Source organism: Pezoporus wallicus, unplaced genomic scaffold, assembly GCF_028554395.1.
Source record: "Pezoporus wallicus isolate ANWC-B61680 ecotype Strahan unplaced genomic scaffold, APGP_CSIRO_Pwel_v1 contig_5042, whole genome shotgun sequence".
In the NCBI taxonomy this organism is placed as follows: domain Eukaryota; kingdom Metazoa; phylum Chordata; class Aves; order Psittaciformes; family Psittacidae; genus Pezoporus; species Pezoporus wallicus.
In genome coordinates this window covers 340508-358329 of record NW_026640972.1, presented here as the reverse complement: position 1 = coordinate 358329, position 17822 = coordinate 340508, and the positions used below count along the sequence as shown (strand labels likewise).

At 37.6% G+C, this 17822-nt stretch overlaps 1 protein-coding gene across 1 annotated transcript in view; it reads right to left on the bottom strand.

The window, feature by feature from the left end:
• LOC130605698 (leucine-rich repeat-containing protein 4C) overlaps positions 1-17822 on the bottom strand; it is a 242186-nt gene that overhangs the window by 103011 nt on the left and 121353 nt on the right. The gene's annotated exons all lie outside the window — the stretch shown is intronic.

Below are 17822 nucleotides of genomic sequence, written 5' to 3'. Positions count from 1 at the left end.
AGATCAAGGGAAACAGAACATGGATGATGTATGCGCTGGCACTTGGCTCTCCCAAAATCAGAAATTATTTGTAGATCTAACTCCTCCACACAACCCCAAAACCAGAATGACAGGTGCTTTCATGGTAATTCTAACAAACCTCATATATTAATCAGTAAATCAGAGTTATTCCATGCATGCAATAACAGAGCTAGCTCTCTCTGCTCAGTCCTCTCTCAAACAGCCAAGTTATGTTGGTATCCTTACTTAGCCTTCAATTTTGGTGATAAATCAGCATACTTAAGAATAAAAGGAATAATTTTTTTAAGTTAAATGTCCTAAGTTTTTTTTCTAGAATCCATAAGCCAGCTGAGTTCAGTCAAATAACACTTACTGAATCATTAGCACTGACTTTTAGATTTCTTCTACTGACTCAGCAGTCTTTCTGGTAAGAAAGTTCTACCAGATGTAAGTTAAGCAACTGGAACCAGGTCATTAATCACTGTTATATCATTTAGCATCTGCTCTTACTATCACTGCCGTCAGTAGCAGACACAACTGACCTAAAATGGGTGAAAAACTGAGTGTGTAGTAATAATGAATAACCCAAGCATAATGGTATTTCAAGAATGCTGAAAAAAAAAAGTTGTTTTTGTTTTTTTTTTTTCAGAAGGCTGCAAGTGGGAAAGGAGAGGAAGTTGCCGATAAGTAACAATCTTTTTCTCAGTTGGTGAGTTTATTTTGTTTCCATCTGATTCACTGACACTGCTGGTATATTTTGGGCCTACAAGCGTATTATGAGAGTCTTTTTTTTTTTAATACCTAAAATCAAAAAAACCCACAAGGTTGTTCCTTTTCCCAGAAGGATAAAAACACCATAACACCTAATATATGGTTGCTCCACTGTTTCTATAAAAAGTGCTTAAACAATTCCCTGCTAATATTGAACAGCCTGCAAGCAAAAGTGAAAGTTTCTGTAACTGAATTAGACAAATAAACGGGCATCAAAACCAGAAGACACACAGCTTTTGGGGATCTAATCAGAATCTAAGACACAAGCATTTGCAGTGCCTACAGTAGCATATCACTGTGGATACTAATACTTCACTTTTGATGGAAATTTGCACATTTTGTATTGTTTATGTCTTTCAAATGACTTCAAAATACACATTTCTAACATGCAATACTTCAGTAAATGTACATATATATAATGTATTTGCTGCACAGATATAACTAAAATAGAATTATTATTGAGATGATATAATGCTGTAGGCTATCATATAATATCAAAGTTTCTTATTTTTAATATCGCAAGTATGCTTTATAACATAAATATACACTGATAGAGCTTCTTGGAACATAACTTTAAAGCAATCTGATTTGTGATATTTGAGGTGACACTGCATACCATATGAAAAGGTAAATATTCTTCTATTAAACAAAACAAAAAATAGAATTCGATAATCTGTTTTAAAAGCATGCATGACACCTATGTGTGAAAACTATTATAAACAAATATTTTAATATTAGCACAGTAAGTCATTTGCTAATAAAATGTTAAAAGAGTATCTTTAGCACTGGGTAGGATTGATTGTGTGAGACTTTTCCTGCATTACACTGAACCTTGTGTTCACCAAATAAGATTGTTTGTATTCTGCCTTCAATCTTTTATTTTGCAGGTCTTCTGGGCAAGAATACTAATTCCCTACATATCAGTTCACAAAAAAAATCCAACAGGGTGAGATAATATTCAAAATGAAAGCATCATAGAAAACTTTGGATGACACAACTGACATAATGTTTTACAAGCACAGGCAAGGTGAGACAGAAGAAATACCCTGGGACCTTTTGTTCAGGTCCTAAACTAGGCAATCACTACCCTTCATGCTGATTCCCCATTACTGGGCACACTTAAGTGGACAGCAGGTGTTAAGAGCAGCCTGGGAGCTGCATACACTCCTGCAATGGTTCCAAATCCCAAACATACATTCACAAATGCATGGTGGAGGGTTCTGCGTCCTGGTTGCTCTTATTCACCACGATCATCATGAATCCAAAGGATGAACTGTGAAGAAAACTAGACACAGACCAGCAAGTGAACTTTGTTTTTCATATAATGGGAAAAGCCTGCCTGATCAATTCTGAGTATGAACTGATAACAAAAATCAGATGTTATATCTTCACATACCAAATATGGACAATAACAGACTTTTATAGCACACCATTTCCTTCTTGATAGATGACGTGAGTTAAAGAACTGAAATTCTGTGTGTGATTAGCACTGGAAGAGACTAGTGGAATACTAGACGTTCACAGTTGTCAGTCATTTGGTGGAAGAGAAATATGACTTAAGCCTAAGAAAATAGAATTCTGATCTGTAGGTAAAGGAGTAGAGAAACCTTAAAATTGAATAAACATAACCAATGTTTAAGAATGGAAGCAGACCATTTTACTTATACAAAGTAAAGTGAAAAGCAGTTTCAAGCTTTTCCAAGTCAGTGACAGCCCTGCCTTCCTTTTAAGCAAACATGAAAGAATCATAAAGGAAGCTGTGGAATGTATTATTACTTCTATTTTTTTTAAGCATTGCTAACAAGAAGCTGCTCGCATATGGAAGCAATACTCAAATACTCTTTTAGCTAACTGCTTTCAAAAGGGGACCAAAAAAAATGCTGACAAACATATTTTTGACTGCACAGATCTAGGATGAAGCTCCCTAATCAATTTACGGATTCAAGACAGATCCTAAAAATCTGACTATATAAACCACATCATACATAATCTCACAGCAAGACTGATTTTTTGTGATGTAATTGAAGTTCATGGTATGTACTTTCCTGTATATGCAATTTCACTGATTATTGTTCATTTATTTAATAGGAAAACCACTAAAATCAGATGCATACCCATCAAAATCAGCAGTTGACTATAATACTGCTGCATTTATTAATCTCCACATATTTTTGTTCTGATGTTTGCAATTCTAGTGAGCAATTCTGTTTCATAGGTAATTTCTATTGGGTCACAGAGGCTTGGAAGATGTAAAAGGAAAGATATACTCCATTCAGAAAACTCTAGGTAAACCCACAGCATATGTGACTTTGACACACAGAATTTTAAGTCACTGTTCAATAAATTCATACCTCTGTAATATCATAATATCTATTGTTTCTGGTAAAGATGGAAATGGATGGTGATTTGCATTAAGTTGCTTACATTTGAAAGTAACCATAATCTCAGAACTTCTGTATGTTCATTGTTCCATCAGGTTAACAGGACAAGTTTAGGATTGTTCTACAGTTGGTTTATAGATTTTCATCTTCAATGTTAAACAATATATCACTGAAAAGCAACATGCTATTTAGAAAGATTTCCTAGAATTTCTGCTTACAGAACTAAAACCTGTACTGTCAGTGTTTCCTTTACATCAGAGACAACTAATTCATCAAGCTGAACATGAGCCAGCAACATGTCCTTGCTGAAAAAAAGACTAATGCTATCCTGGGCTGCAGTAGGCAAAGCATTACCAGCAGGTCAAGGGACATGATCCTTCCCCTCTACTCAGTACTAGTGAGGCCACACCTGGAGACCTGTGCCCAGTTCTGGGCACCCCAGTATGAGAGATACATGGACAGGCTGGAGAGAGTCCAGCAAAGGGCAATGAAGATGATGGGCTGGAGCATCTCTCCTATGAGGAAAAGCTGAGAGAGCTGGGACATTTTAGCCTGAAGAAGGCTGAGGGGTTATCTACATCTATGTGAAGGGAGGGTGCAAAGGGGACAGAGGCAGGCTCTTCTGAGCAGTGCTCAGTGACAGGATCAGAAGCAAGTGGCACAAACTGAAACACGGGAGGCTCCCTCTAAACATCATAAAACACTTGTTTACTGTGAGAGTGACCAAGCACTGGCACAGGCTGGCCAGGGACATTGTGGAGTCTTTTTCTACCTTTGATCTTGGGATTATGAACATGGCATATATATATGTATATATGTGTGTGTGTGTGTAACTAATGTTAGAATTTTAATGAAATTATGTCCCTACCAAGAGCTTGGATAACCACTTTTATGTTTACTAATTGTTATGAGTAGTAACCCTAGCAAAGAACAGAAGCTGCGTAATGTTACTATTGTTATTATTAATAATAGTCATTAAGATTTTGCATTTTTTTGTCCAATTTCTAGTTCTTGCCAAGTCATGTTTTTCAACATCCTATAAAATGTGAACATTTTTGAAAGAAATTAACTACTGTATTCAACATTAAAAAATCTGACTCACAAAATGGTTTAGAACAAAATCTCAGGTGTTTTCACTCTAAAACAGTCCTGAGAAAAATGGCCCAAATCCTGACATTTTCCTAATTTCGGGCTTAGAATTCAAATCAAGACAAATTCTCTCCTTTTCAGCAGTGAGAGCTACTGGCATTAAACTGTTGTAAGTTCAATCCATAGGGCAGAATAACTCCTTTGATTTCAATGGAGTGCCCTCAGATTAATGCAGGTGTAGATGAGAATAAAGCATGGTCTTTTATTTTGTATCCATGCTCCATCTAATATGTATTTGGTTTTGTAAATCAAAAATTTTAAATAGCAATAGTATGTGCTTCAGATACAGTGATTCAGATATAGCTGTCATTTTTCTCCTTCTTAGTAGCTAGTGCAGTGCTGTGTTTTTGACTTTCAGCTTGGGAACAACACTGATAACAACGATGGTTTTAGTTGTTGCTAAGTAATGCTTAATCTGACCAAGGACTTTCTGAGTCTCATACTTTGCCAGGGAGGAGGGGAAGCCAGGAAGAAACAGAGACAGGACACCTGACCATAACTAGCCAAAGGGGTATTCCATACCACAGCACGTCATGCCCAGTATAGAAACTTGGGGGAGTTACCCGAAAGGCCCAGATCAGTGCTTGAGCTGGGCTGGGTATCAGTCAGTGGGTGGTGAGCAATTGTATTCTTTTCCCTTGTTATTTCCCTTATCATTATTATTATTGGTGGTAGCAGTAGTGATTTGTGTTATACCTTAGTTACTGGACTGTTCTTATCTCAACCCGTGCAAGTTACATTCCTTCGATTCTCCTCCCCATCCCTCTGGGAGTGGGGGGAGGAATTTGGGCAGAGTGAGTGAGAGGCTGCGCAGTTCTAGGTTGCTGGCTGGGCTTAAACCACAACAGTATGATACTCTGACATAGAGATGAATGTATCAGACATCTTAATATCTTCTCCTGTGGAGTTATTGTGACTGAAAACTACAATTTGCATTTATTGAGAATAAAATCTTAACTGCATATGCTTCAAAACATTACCAAAAAAACCACTTAGCAGCCATATTGTTCTACCTTGTCCTTGTATTTAACACCCATTTAAAATGAAATTCTGGCATGGTGAAAAGACCTTAATTTTAACCTCAGAGCCAAGCAAAAAGTAACGTAGGAGGTTTCATGGCAAAAAGGATAACAGCCTGTGTTAACCTTGCAAGATCCCAAAGAAACTGATAGCTTTCAATAAATCAGACAGGAAAAGAAACATTAAAAAGTTCATGGCACAAATAACATTAGCCAAAGAAATAACTTTCATTTTCAGTACCTTCTTTTAGGTATTTATAACTTTCTAAATAAATAACTTTAACTAAATATCTTCAGCATACCCAAAATCTGGACATCATTTTTACATGTCAGACAAATTTCCACTTAGCCCTTGTTGGTCAATATGATGTAAAAAAACCCCACACATTTCAACTCGTTTTCTTTTTCTTTTTTTTCACCCTTGGCTATTAGAAAACAAAAGAAACTTTTTTTCCTCTTTTAATTTATTCAAAATGAAATGGATTGAAACATTATAATACATAAACCCCTACTTTCTTACCATCAGTGCTTGTAAGACTGTGGCCAGCATTGAGGATGTCAAAAGCTTTATAGCCAGGACTCACTGCAACTGTATTTCCAGAGTCTTTGCATGATCTCAGGATAGATTTGATATCTCCGCACTTGTCACCCTACCTGTAAAATGGAAATACTACTTACTGAATGTGTTAAACAGTATGGACTCACCATTAATTGGACTAGGGAGAGTAAAATTTCACAGTTCTGTCAGGTCATGATGTGACAACATAACCACCATATGATGTGTACTACTACACTAGGCAAGGCAAATAGAAAAAATATAAAGTACCAGAGAAGGCAAAAACCCAACCCTCTAAATAATTATCATTCTTTTGTGTATACCCTAGCAGTTATACCTGATATTAACTAATTTAAGATCTGTGAATGCATTGTGATATAAATGTAATTTGACAAGACATTGACTAAAACTACATGGATGAAAAAGGAAACAACTTAGACCCTAGCAATGAGTGAAGGCAGGAGGAACCATATTTATACTTTTATACTATGCTCTGAAATACAGTCTAAATTAGTTAAAAGGTCAAACCCTGAGTTATCTGGATTTTCTCAACCAGTATTCAGCTCTCCCTTCTATCTCCACATTTCCATTAAAATTGCATATTGTTTAAAGAACAGATGAAGTGGAAAATACCGAATCTTCTCTAAGTATTGTCTTAAAGAGGTGGATGAAACAGACAATAATATGCCTCTTGAAGTTCTTTTTGAATTTATTTGCTCACAGCCACTCCAAAACAGACCAGTAGTCTGTCTAGTCCACTACAGTGTCACTTCTGAAGAGAATACATGATTATTCTGTAACAGGTAGTTCCACAACTTTCATTTCATCAAGCAGTGTAAGTGGAAGAACAGCTTTGACCAATTTGCAATGGATGTACACTCAAGCCCTGAAAAGGTTACAAGGGGAAAATGAAACTTTGTATTTTGGAGACAGTAAGAGGAAACAGGTTTAATACATTTTTCATTCTTTATTGACTGCACATTAGAAATCCTGATAAGAAGTTCAGAAATCCTGCCAGTCACAACTGGTGAAGATGATGGCAAGAATAATGATTATTTGAAGTGAGGGATTTGTTTGATTGTTTTAAATCAATTATATTTTAGATTCAGTTTTCCTACTATCTCTCTGAACTTCATTCTCAGTGGGTATGGTACAGTTTTAAATTTAATTTCCCCTTATTCAATGAGATTTGATCTTCAAGATCTAGGGAAGAATTTCTTGTTAAAGGGACTATTTCTGGTGATGAGGAGGATAAAAAGCCTGCAAGAAATGAAACAAAGCATTGTTTTCAGAAGCTGCACATCACAAGGTGATACACAGGAGTCTGGATTTGGTCAACAGTTAGATCAATTTTTTTTTTTTTTTTTTTTTCTGGCGGGGGGGGAGGGTTGGATTCAGACCTCCCATTTCTCTCTCCTTGCACTTTCACACTAGCTTAGATTGAAACTGCATTTCCTTACAATTGCATTTGCAGTGCACTCGTTTCTGCGTGTAGATATAATGATACCTATACTTTAAGAGATAAGATAAAGAATTAGCATCAATGTTTAGAGTACTAACAGTCTTTGGAGAGTAAGTAGGGGTAATATTAGGAAAACTAGAATACCAGGCTGAAGTTTTCAAGTTTTCCCAAAATTGCTCATGAATACATTCAGTGAAAATCAGGAGGTCATGGGATATGGGCTTTCATTTAAAATGTTTCAGGTGGGCCTTATTTTCAAAAGCAGGCCCAGCAACATTTGTTAAATCCAGACCCATTTAAAATGCATTTTCCAAAGATGAGCCAACTAAAATGCATCATCACTTTTGGAAAACGCATTTAATAACTCCATATATGAAGGCATAGGTCTGGAAGCAGGAATTAACCATCTGGGTCCAAAATACATACACTACATTTTACTAGAACTCTTTTTCTGGAAAACAAATTTAGTAGAGTTAAGTTCAAAGTGAAAATCTTTTTTTTTATTTTTCTTTAACACAAGTATTTTGCCTTAGCATTTTCTTAAGAACAGAAACAGTTATCAAAATAGTTATTAAAATCACAGAATTACATTGGAAGAGCTATTTTATTTCCTGCATGACAAACACAGATACAAGAAACGGTTTTGTTTCTGCCTTTCATACAGATAGATATATGTATCTGTGTACATACATGTTTATCATGAAATATAGGAATGCTTAAATGTTGCTGTTGGCATTTTTTAATGGTCAAAACCACTGTAGGAATGGATATTTTCATAAAAGAACTTTTTAAACATCTGGGACTTAAAACTTTGAGAAAATTTCTCCTATTTATTCTAAAATAACATAGTTTGCAGCTATCAAAATATATGCTTGTTTCTAGTCAGAGTGGCATCAGCATTGTTCCCGTTATATTATTGTGTTTGAGACAAGAAGTTCTTATTTTTCACAGAACTTGAGCTTGCTGAAATTATTCAATTTAAACTTCTCTGAACAACATCAAAACACCACTAAATCTGAGTTTATTCCCCAAACAAAGCCCATAGGATAGATTTTAAAAGGTATACAGGTGCTTAAAGATGCAGATTTGGAACATCCTGTGATTTACAGATTTTGTCTAAGCGCATTGATCACCTAACTCCCATATGACTCCAGCTTTCAAACAAGAACACTGTTTGTTTATTTGCTAATATAATAGAAAATAACACCTGCTAAATGTTTAAGGTCCATATGTAAGCTTGCAGGGGTAAGGAGTATTTCTTACAGGCTGTCAGCACCACTTATCTTAATCGTACCAAGACATCAGTGATGACCCCATTTTTTGGAAAGACTTAATTTCTTTTTTTTTTTTTTTTTTTTTTTTAACAGAAGAGAACCAGCACCTTATCACTATGATTTTAGGTGGGAGGCAGGATTATGAGTCAGTCATTAAGCCCGCTGGTCAGTAAAATAAAAGCCTTAACCAGAGCAAAACCTATGAAGAGAGAAAATGTATTAAACAATGTACTCACAGTTTCAAATTTATTTCCAGAATATGCTAATATTAAGACAGAAAAAACATCTGAGGTATCACTTCCCTACCTCACTGCAGAAAACGTTCAACACCTGCATCATGTATACTACTCCTTCAGCAAACCGGTTGATGTTTACTCTGGGTATTTAAGTGGTATTTAATGCTGATGAAGTGGTATTTAATGCTGATGAAGACCTTGCATGCTAAACTGTAGAATAATAGCAAGGGTTTCTGTTTTGGTTAAAAGGAAAAAGCATATAAATATATCCCAGCCCTTTGTCACACACCTGTGTGGGAGAAGAGGAGTGTGTTAGGCAAGGTGTTAGAAGTGAGAGGGAAACTCTAACTCCTTGCAGCTATGACACATTATTATGCATTGCATGGTGTGTCACTCAGGATGTCACCATGCACAGCAGAGAGCATGCACAGTATCAGTGCTGAGCAGTTCTAAGAGGCACAGGTCATTCTGGAGAAATACCTCCGGCACAATCCAGGCACAGATTTACTGCTCTTTGTGGAATGGATTTGGCAGCACAAGGCAGGGGATGATCGACTGGCTACTAACAACCAACAAGATTAATTCATTAGAAAGCAAGACATGCTTATAAAAGCTTCATAAGGAGGACTGAGAATTCGCTATGTAAAGTATTCACTAAACATTACTCAACCACATCTATCAGTCTTCTGAACAAAAACAGCTCAAATGTGCAGCTGTATGGGAACGGAGGTCAGCACAGTTTGCTGAGGAAGAAGGTTAATAAAAGAAGGTTTAATCCGCAGGGTCAGAAAAGGCATCAATATAAAAAATTTGAAATCACGCAGGAAAAATATAGAGAAATAAGTCAGTAAAGTGAAGAGATAACACAGAGGCATCAGGTTTAAACACACACACAAAACAGAACAGGAGAAAATTACATAAAGAAGTCTGAAATCCCTGAATGAGAAAATCTCAAGTTATAGCTATAAATACAAATAAATAAAACCATCTTTTTCTCTTTGAAAATAAGCTTCTATGAACAAAACTTTATACATGTTATTTCTGCTATTTTTTTTTTCTTCAAGTCTTTGCAGAAAGTGAAATCACGATGAGAAAATTCATTATACACACACCTCTCCCCCTCCCCACCCCCTTTCCCCTTTAAAATGATTGCAATGTTCAGGTATTTCCTCAATTCTTCTTCTTCTCTTTGTCTTCTTTTCTCATTGTTGTGGTTTAAACCCAGCCACACAGCTCATTCACACACACACACCCTCCCCCCTTTCTTTCCTCCCCCCCTCCCCATCCCCGCTCCCGAAGGGATGGGGAGGAGAATCAAAAGAATATAACTCCCACAGGTTGAGACAAGAACAGTCCAGTAACGAAGGTATAACACAAATCACTGCTGCTACCACCAATTATAACAATTGAGAAGAGGAATAACAAGGGAAGAGAATACGACACCACCTGCCAAAACGAGCCCGACCCTGAAGAGAGCGAGTGCCCTTCCGGGTAACTCCCAATTACCTCCCCAGGCACGATGTGCTGTGGTATGGAATACCTCTTTGGCTAGCTTGGGTCAGGTGTACTGTCTCTGCTTCCTTCCAGCCTCCCCTCCTACCTGGCAGAGCATGAGACTCACAAAGTCCTTGGTCAGAGTAAACCTTACTGAGCAACAACTAAAAACATTGGTGTTATCAGCTCTGTTCCCAGGCTGAAAGTCAAAACACCACGCTGCACCAGCTACTAAGAAGGAGAAAAATTGACTGCTTCTGCTAAACCCAGGACACTCATACACAGAAGCACTCTCTGTTTAGGGGCTTGGGTTTGCCTTTTGGGGGGTTTGTTTTAGTTATTTTTTCGTGGGGGGGGATTTTCTTTTTAAATAACTTCTGACTGGGAGTCAGAAATAACCCCTCAAAGTCAGACTTCAGCAGCAATCCAGAGAAATAATTCTCAAACATAATTATCAGGTGCCATTGCAACCAGCCCTTCGTGAGACCTTCTAGCAGCTGGTATCAGCACTTCAAACCTAAAGCTAATATGCTTCTTTTAGACTCCAGTGGATAATAGGAACAAATCACACTGTAATATTCCTTAGTAGAGAAATAGTTTGAGCAGTAATGATTGAGGTGCAGAACCTTTTCTGGGAAACTACTAACAGATGAACTAATATTCATGCCCTCTGTCAATATAATAATATTACAGTATTCCTAACAAATAGCAATAGCCAGGCTGAACAGGGCTTGGAGCAACCTGGTCTAGTGGAGGGTGTCCCTGCCCATGGCAGGGGCTTGGAACTGGATGAGCTTTAAGGTCCCTTCCAACCCAAACCAGTCTGGTATTCTATGAAGTTAAAGACAAAAGAGAAAGAAAATCCACTGTTTCTCTTACGTGATGATTTGCCTCCAGCATTCTGTTTTGTTTTGGTTTAATTGATCTTTACAAGGGACAGATTAGATCATACAGTTATAATGTTGGTTGGAAGGGAATTCAAGGGGTCATGCAGTCCCATCTCAGTTCAAAAGAGGCCTAATTAGAGGAAGCAGCTCAAGGCACATCCAGTGGAGACTTGAATGTCTACAAGAGCTCACAGTTTCTCTGGTCAATGTATTCTATGCTAAGCTATGCACTAGAAATGTTTCATGAATCACATAATCACAGAACCATTAGGGTTGGAAAGTACCTCTGGAGATCATCCAGTCTAACCCCCTGCCAAGGCAAGAGCCACCCACAGCAGGTTACACAGAAATGTGTCCAGGGAGGTTTGGATGTCTCCAGAGAGACTCCACAACCCCCCTGTGCAGCCTTTCCCAGAGCTCTGCCACCCTCAATGGAAAGAAGCTCTTTCCAATGCTGAGGTGAAACTTCTGGTGTTTTAGCTTGTGGCCATTGCTTCCTGTCTTATTGCCAGGCACCACTGAGAAGAGTCTGGCATCATCCTCCTGGCACCCACCTTTAAGATACTGATCTGCATTGATGAGATCCACTCTCAGTCTGCTATTCTTTGGACTAAACAGCCCCAGCTCCCAGATGCTCCAGACCCTTGATCCTCCTTGTGCCCCTTTTTTGGTCCCTCTCCAGTAGCTCCTTGTCTGTCTTGTACTGAGGAGCTCAGCACTGGATACAGTGCTTCAGTTCTGGCCTCACCAGGGTCAAGTAGAGGCAGAGTATCACCTCCCCCAGCCTGCTGCCACACTCTTCTTGATGCAGCCCAGGATACTCTTGTCCCTCCTGGCTGCAAGGGCCGGTTCATGGTCAACTTTTCATCTAACAATACTTCCAGGTCCTTCTCAGCTAAAATGCCCTCTATAGTAGCTCAGCCCCCAACCTGTGCTGGTACTTGGGGTTCTTCCTTCCCAGCTGAAGGACCCTATGCTTGCCCTTGTTGAACCTCATTAGGTTTCTCTCCAGCCTATCAAGGTTCCTGCTGAATGGCAGTACAGCCTTCAGGTTGTATCAGCCACTCACCCAGCTCCATATCATCAGCAGACTCACTGAGGGGACACTCCAGCCCTTCATCCAAGTCACTGATAAACATGAGAAATGAAATATTATACTTTTAATTGTAGAATGAAAATTTTGATAGGGCAACTCTAAAACCAGAAAAGAATGGAAGAAGGGATTAAGAAGATACAGAGGATTTACTGTCTCTGTCTCCCTACCCCAGTATCCCTATCTCCAGTATCCCAGCAATGTTAGCTAAGTGAACTGATGACTGTTGTGCAAAAAAACTAATGGCTGGGCACTGTGGGACATCTGGTTACTTTCTGTGAGTTTTATAGGTACTCTGCTATTCCTTGTGATTCTTTGGTGTTCTGGGCATACTCAAAATTGAAAGTCAAGCTAAAAGGAATATAATTATCCAACACAGAAAACTTAATCCCAAATTCCAATCTTTAAAATACACATAGATTATGACAGGTACAGTGTAACTCTTACCCAAAAGAGTCAGAAGCATTTGCATTTACTGCTTCAAATTACATTGGATCATTCCATATTATATGAGTTATATAATTCCACATTATATGAAGTTATTAAATATGATAAATGTATCTCAATTATTAGAAGTCAGGCTAAAAAGAAGGTAAAGTGAAGGAACTTCGTTTTTTTTTTAATCTTGATAAAAATGTTAAGGTTTCTCTAATATACTGATAAGAAGACTAAGCTATATTTCTTTTTCTTATAGAAAAGATCTAAATCAAATAAAATGATAGAAACTATGGGATTTGATTCTCTGATTTAGTCATAGCTTGTTTTATACATACATACATGCATAACTGTGTATACACGCTTACTTTGTCTGTTCCTTACAAGAATAATAATTTTCTGTGCAAATATGCCTCTAAATATTAAGCTAGACAAAATAACTTGAAATACTGATAAAATTTAACAGGTTTCAGATGAAGAAACAAAAAATTTAATTATCAGAAGACATGAAAACTCTATTAGGGAACAGTATATAAATTAAGGTATTTCCTGACAACTGTCTTTCTTGTGCCAAAGTTCAGACAAGCAATAGAGATGTCGCACCCTGCCAAAGCCTTTCTATGCTGCCTGCCAGCACTGTCACACCATTACAGAGACCGAAACAGAGCTAACTGATTAGAAAACTGAAACAAAAGGAGACCCAAATGTTTTTTTTCTTATTACCCTTAACAAGAATAACTATGTAAAGGCCTGTTAAAGGATCTTTTATGAAATTTTGTTTCACTAAGGAACTTCCTCTCAATAAGGTTTCAATAAAGGTGACACTGATGGGAAATGCAGCAAATACACGTCTGGCTATGTAAGCCTTTTATTCCATGTACGTAAGACATGGCCACAAGCCTGTAGGATTGTAAGAGCAGTGTTTTGACTTATGCCTACTGGATTGTGCATGATTTATACTAAATGGCTTATTTAAAGTGTTAGGATATGTTGTGTTCAGCTCTCAAAGTAACAATTAATAAAACCCCTAACATTTGTATTTGTATGACTTTAAATTACAAAACACTTATTTATGCATGTATTTCCTATATATTACAGCCTTACCTTAAATTCTGATACATGCAAATCAATTAATTCTTGAATAATTTTCAAGTTAGAAGAAAAGTACAAGACAAAGGGAAGAAATACTAATGCCACATGAATTTGACACAAATTCAGAGATGGAAACCAAAACATCAACACTGTTAAGAGCTGTACAATTATTCTCCGACAGGGTCTCAGAGCCACATTCAGACTCATAGAATGTTTTTTGTTGGAAGGGACCTTAAAGTTCATCCAGTTCCAGCCCCCTGCCATGGGCAGGGGAACCTTCCACTTGACCAAGTTGCTCCAGCCCTTGTCCAACATGGCCTTGAACACTGCCAGGGAGCATGGGGCAACCACAGCTTCAAATTGTGTCAAGAGTAAAACAAACTTCCTTCATTTTCATTGTTAGTATAGAACCAAACCTTTTGAACACCACAGGTCCATGCTTAGTAACATTCCCCAAAGACTAGCCTGTATAACAGATATGATAATCTGCAATCTTTACAACAGTAATACAAAGGAAATCTGACATGCAAAACTTCATGATCTGAACTGTTGCCATCCCTGGGATGTATCTACTTTCCATGAAATATTCAGGTAAAATCCTACCTGCTTCTTTACAGCTGCAAAGCCAGGGCAATTTTACTTGTGGAATTAAGCCCAGGAAAGCGATGCTCTGCATGATACAAATTATATGCCAGATTCTGTTGAATTTTAGTGTTGTCCATCCCTCATTCTTCTTTTCAATGCCAGTTGTTTCCGTTTTTTCTGAAAGGCTGGTTTTCTAGACTGTCATTTTCTTTCTCCTCCTTGCCATCATATGCAATAACTCATTTTTAAAGTTGAATTTAAGTTTTCATTAAACCCGCAGTATTTCAGATATAACAAAATGTGCCTTTTGACCTGAAATTACTTTGTTTAGTTTGGTTTTAGTAAGAAGAGGAATTTTGACTTCAGTATACTTTTCCTTCTGGAATATGTAGGTAAGTGGATGAGCTCGAAAATCAAATATTTTTATATCTCTGCATAAAAATACGCATGCATTCATATTTTGTGTCTTTCAAAATGAGGGAGGCTTGCTCAAACTCAAGGGTAAAAATTTAAACATGCTCATTAAGTTCAGTACCCTAATTATTAACAGATACATTATCAGCAGTTATAAAATAACTTATTCCTAAAAAATTGGTTTTCCAAGATTGCCATGTACACATTTAAAAACTACTTTTGAAAGCCAATAAGTTTTTAAATGTTTACTCTACATCCTCAAGTAATTCATCATTATTTCCTACATCATATTCTGCAATACTTTGTCACATTCAGTGTTAGTAATTGCCAAGTCATTCCAGCAACACAGCTATATTTTTATTATTCAGATGGTTCTGTCTGTATTTAACATTATGATTTCCCATCTAACTTTCCTTTGGTTTACATTCCTTTTTCTCATTTGAAGCAACTATTAAACACAGTACTGGGTCTCAAAAGAATGAAAAACCACAAACCCCCCCTTTAATCACACCTGCTTAAATTCATATCCTTCTCATATTAATCTTCTGGAAAATGCATTCCAGATACCAAGACGTCTTAATATTTGCAATTTGGATCAGCAATTTAGGAAATGGAGGAATACATGTATAATATACCAAAAAGTGAAAATGGAAGAGATAAATGTCACTGTATGTGAATCAGACTGATGATTTTCAGCTCTTCAAGCTATATTGGAAAAGTGACAATCTTGATGCATGACAAGATACAAATAACTATTACTTGCAATGATGTCTTTGTCATTCCTGTGAAAATGCCTGTGTGGGTTTCATTAGGAGAAAAAAAAAAAATCCCAAAACAAACAAAACAAACAAACAAACAAGACAGAAAACAAAAACAACAACAACAAAATAAACAAAAAAACAAACCTGCTTGAAAATCTCCTTTAAGTATATTGCTGCACATAATAAAAGCATTAGTGCTGAGTATCATCCTACAGTGCTTTTTGAGAACTTATAGTACATGAATCTTTTAATCCTAAATATAATGAAGAGCACAAACTCTCTAAAACTGAATTTTAATAACCGAAATGTCTGTGCACAGAAAAAAAACCAAATGGCCCTAATCTACTGTTACCCAATTCATTACATCATCATTGATCATAAAATAACGAGAGCATATTGTTTAAATAATACTATCTGAATGGGAACACAGAGAAAAAATTAAGTATCACATTCAATTGTCATCACGATTACATTATGATGGTATAAGTTGATGAAGCCACATCTCTACTGGTACAGGACTGAAGTCTAAACTGTTTTTCATTTTGTAGATTTCTTCTAAAAATTAATTAATGAATATAAATATATCCTTGTAAACTCAACTATCCTAGGCAGTCATGAAAAGCTTACGATACCAGCATATGCTGACAGCTTGACATAAAAAGTAACGGACTATTTCTCCAAAAGGCAGAGAGGCAAAGAATTCTGAACATCTCATGTTCACAGTATCACAGTATCACAGTATGTTAGAGATTGGAAGGGACCTCGAAAGATCATCTAGTCCAATCCCCCTGCCGGAGCAGGAACACCTAGATAATGTTACACAGGAATGTGTCCAGGCGGGTTTTGAATGTCTCCAGGGAAGGAGACTCCACAACCTCCCTGGGCAGCCTGTTCCAGTGTTCCGTCACCCTCACTGAGAAGAAGTTTCTTCTCAAGTTTAAGTGGAACCTCTTGTGTTCCAGTTTGTACCCATTACCCCTTGTCCTATCATTGTTTGCCACTGAGTAGAGCCTGGCTCCGTCCTCGTGACACTCCCCCTTTATATATTTATAGACACTGATAAGGTCACCCCTCAGTCTCCTCTTCTCCAAACTATAGAGACCCAGCTCCCTCAGTCTTTCCTCATAAGGGAGATGCTCCACTCCCTTAATCATCTTTGTTGCCCTGCGCTGGACTCTATCCAGCACCTCCCTGCCCTTCTTGAACTGAGGGGCCCAGAACTGGACACAATACTCCAGATGCGGTCTCACCAGGGCAGAGTAGAGGGGAAGGAGGACCTCTCTCGACCTACTAACCACCGCCCTTCTAATACACCCCAGGATGCCATTGGCCTTCTTAGCCACAAGGGCACAATGTTGGCTCATGGTCATCCTGTCGTCCACTAGGACCCCCAGGTCCCTCTCCCCTACACTGCTCTCTAACAGGTCGTTCCCCAACCTATACTGGAACCCGGGGTTGTTCCTGCCCAGATGCAGGACTCTACACTTTCCCTTGTTATATTTCATCAAGTTACTCCCTGCCCAACTCTCCAGCCTATCCAGGTCTGTGATGGCACTGTTCTATGCAGTTCTCAAAAGCAATAGAATTTAAATCATTACTTTTAGTACTTATAACCCTAAACAATGAATTCATTGTAAGATCATCAAGTTCACCCCAATGACTCTTTCTGAATAATATTTTCAAATTTATTTTAGAAGCTAAAACTTTGTAAAAGCCAATTCACAAATCAAAGGTCAAGCAGGGTATTGAGAGCTGTGGTAGTCAAAAAACATGATTTAGCATCACAGGTTTGCGTTTGGAAATCCTTCATTTTCCTGCTATATCCCAGATTTTCTGAACTACTTTAATGACTTGTTTAGTCTTATTAGGTTTCAGTCTCATCTCCTGAGACTTCCGAACAGAAGGCCTAACAATAATTTACAAACCACCTAAGTTCTGTTGGAGGAATCAGCCTATAGTTCTTGCATAAATCTTTTGTACAGAGGACTATTTCATCTGGTGAAATAAAGAAAATTTCATATCGACAAGTTAGTAGTAGGGTACATGTTGAATAACTCCTACATCTGAATGATACACAGGTAAGTCAATTATATTCTAATAATTAGTGATCACATCTAGAACATCTGATTAGGAAAGGAGTGTTTATACCTTCAACAATCAGCATTTTGAAGCTCCACATCAGTTTCTACACCACCTCAGTTTGGCATTCCCAA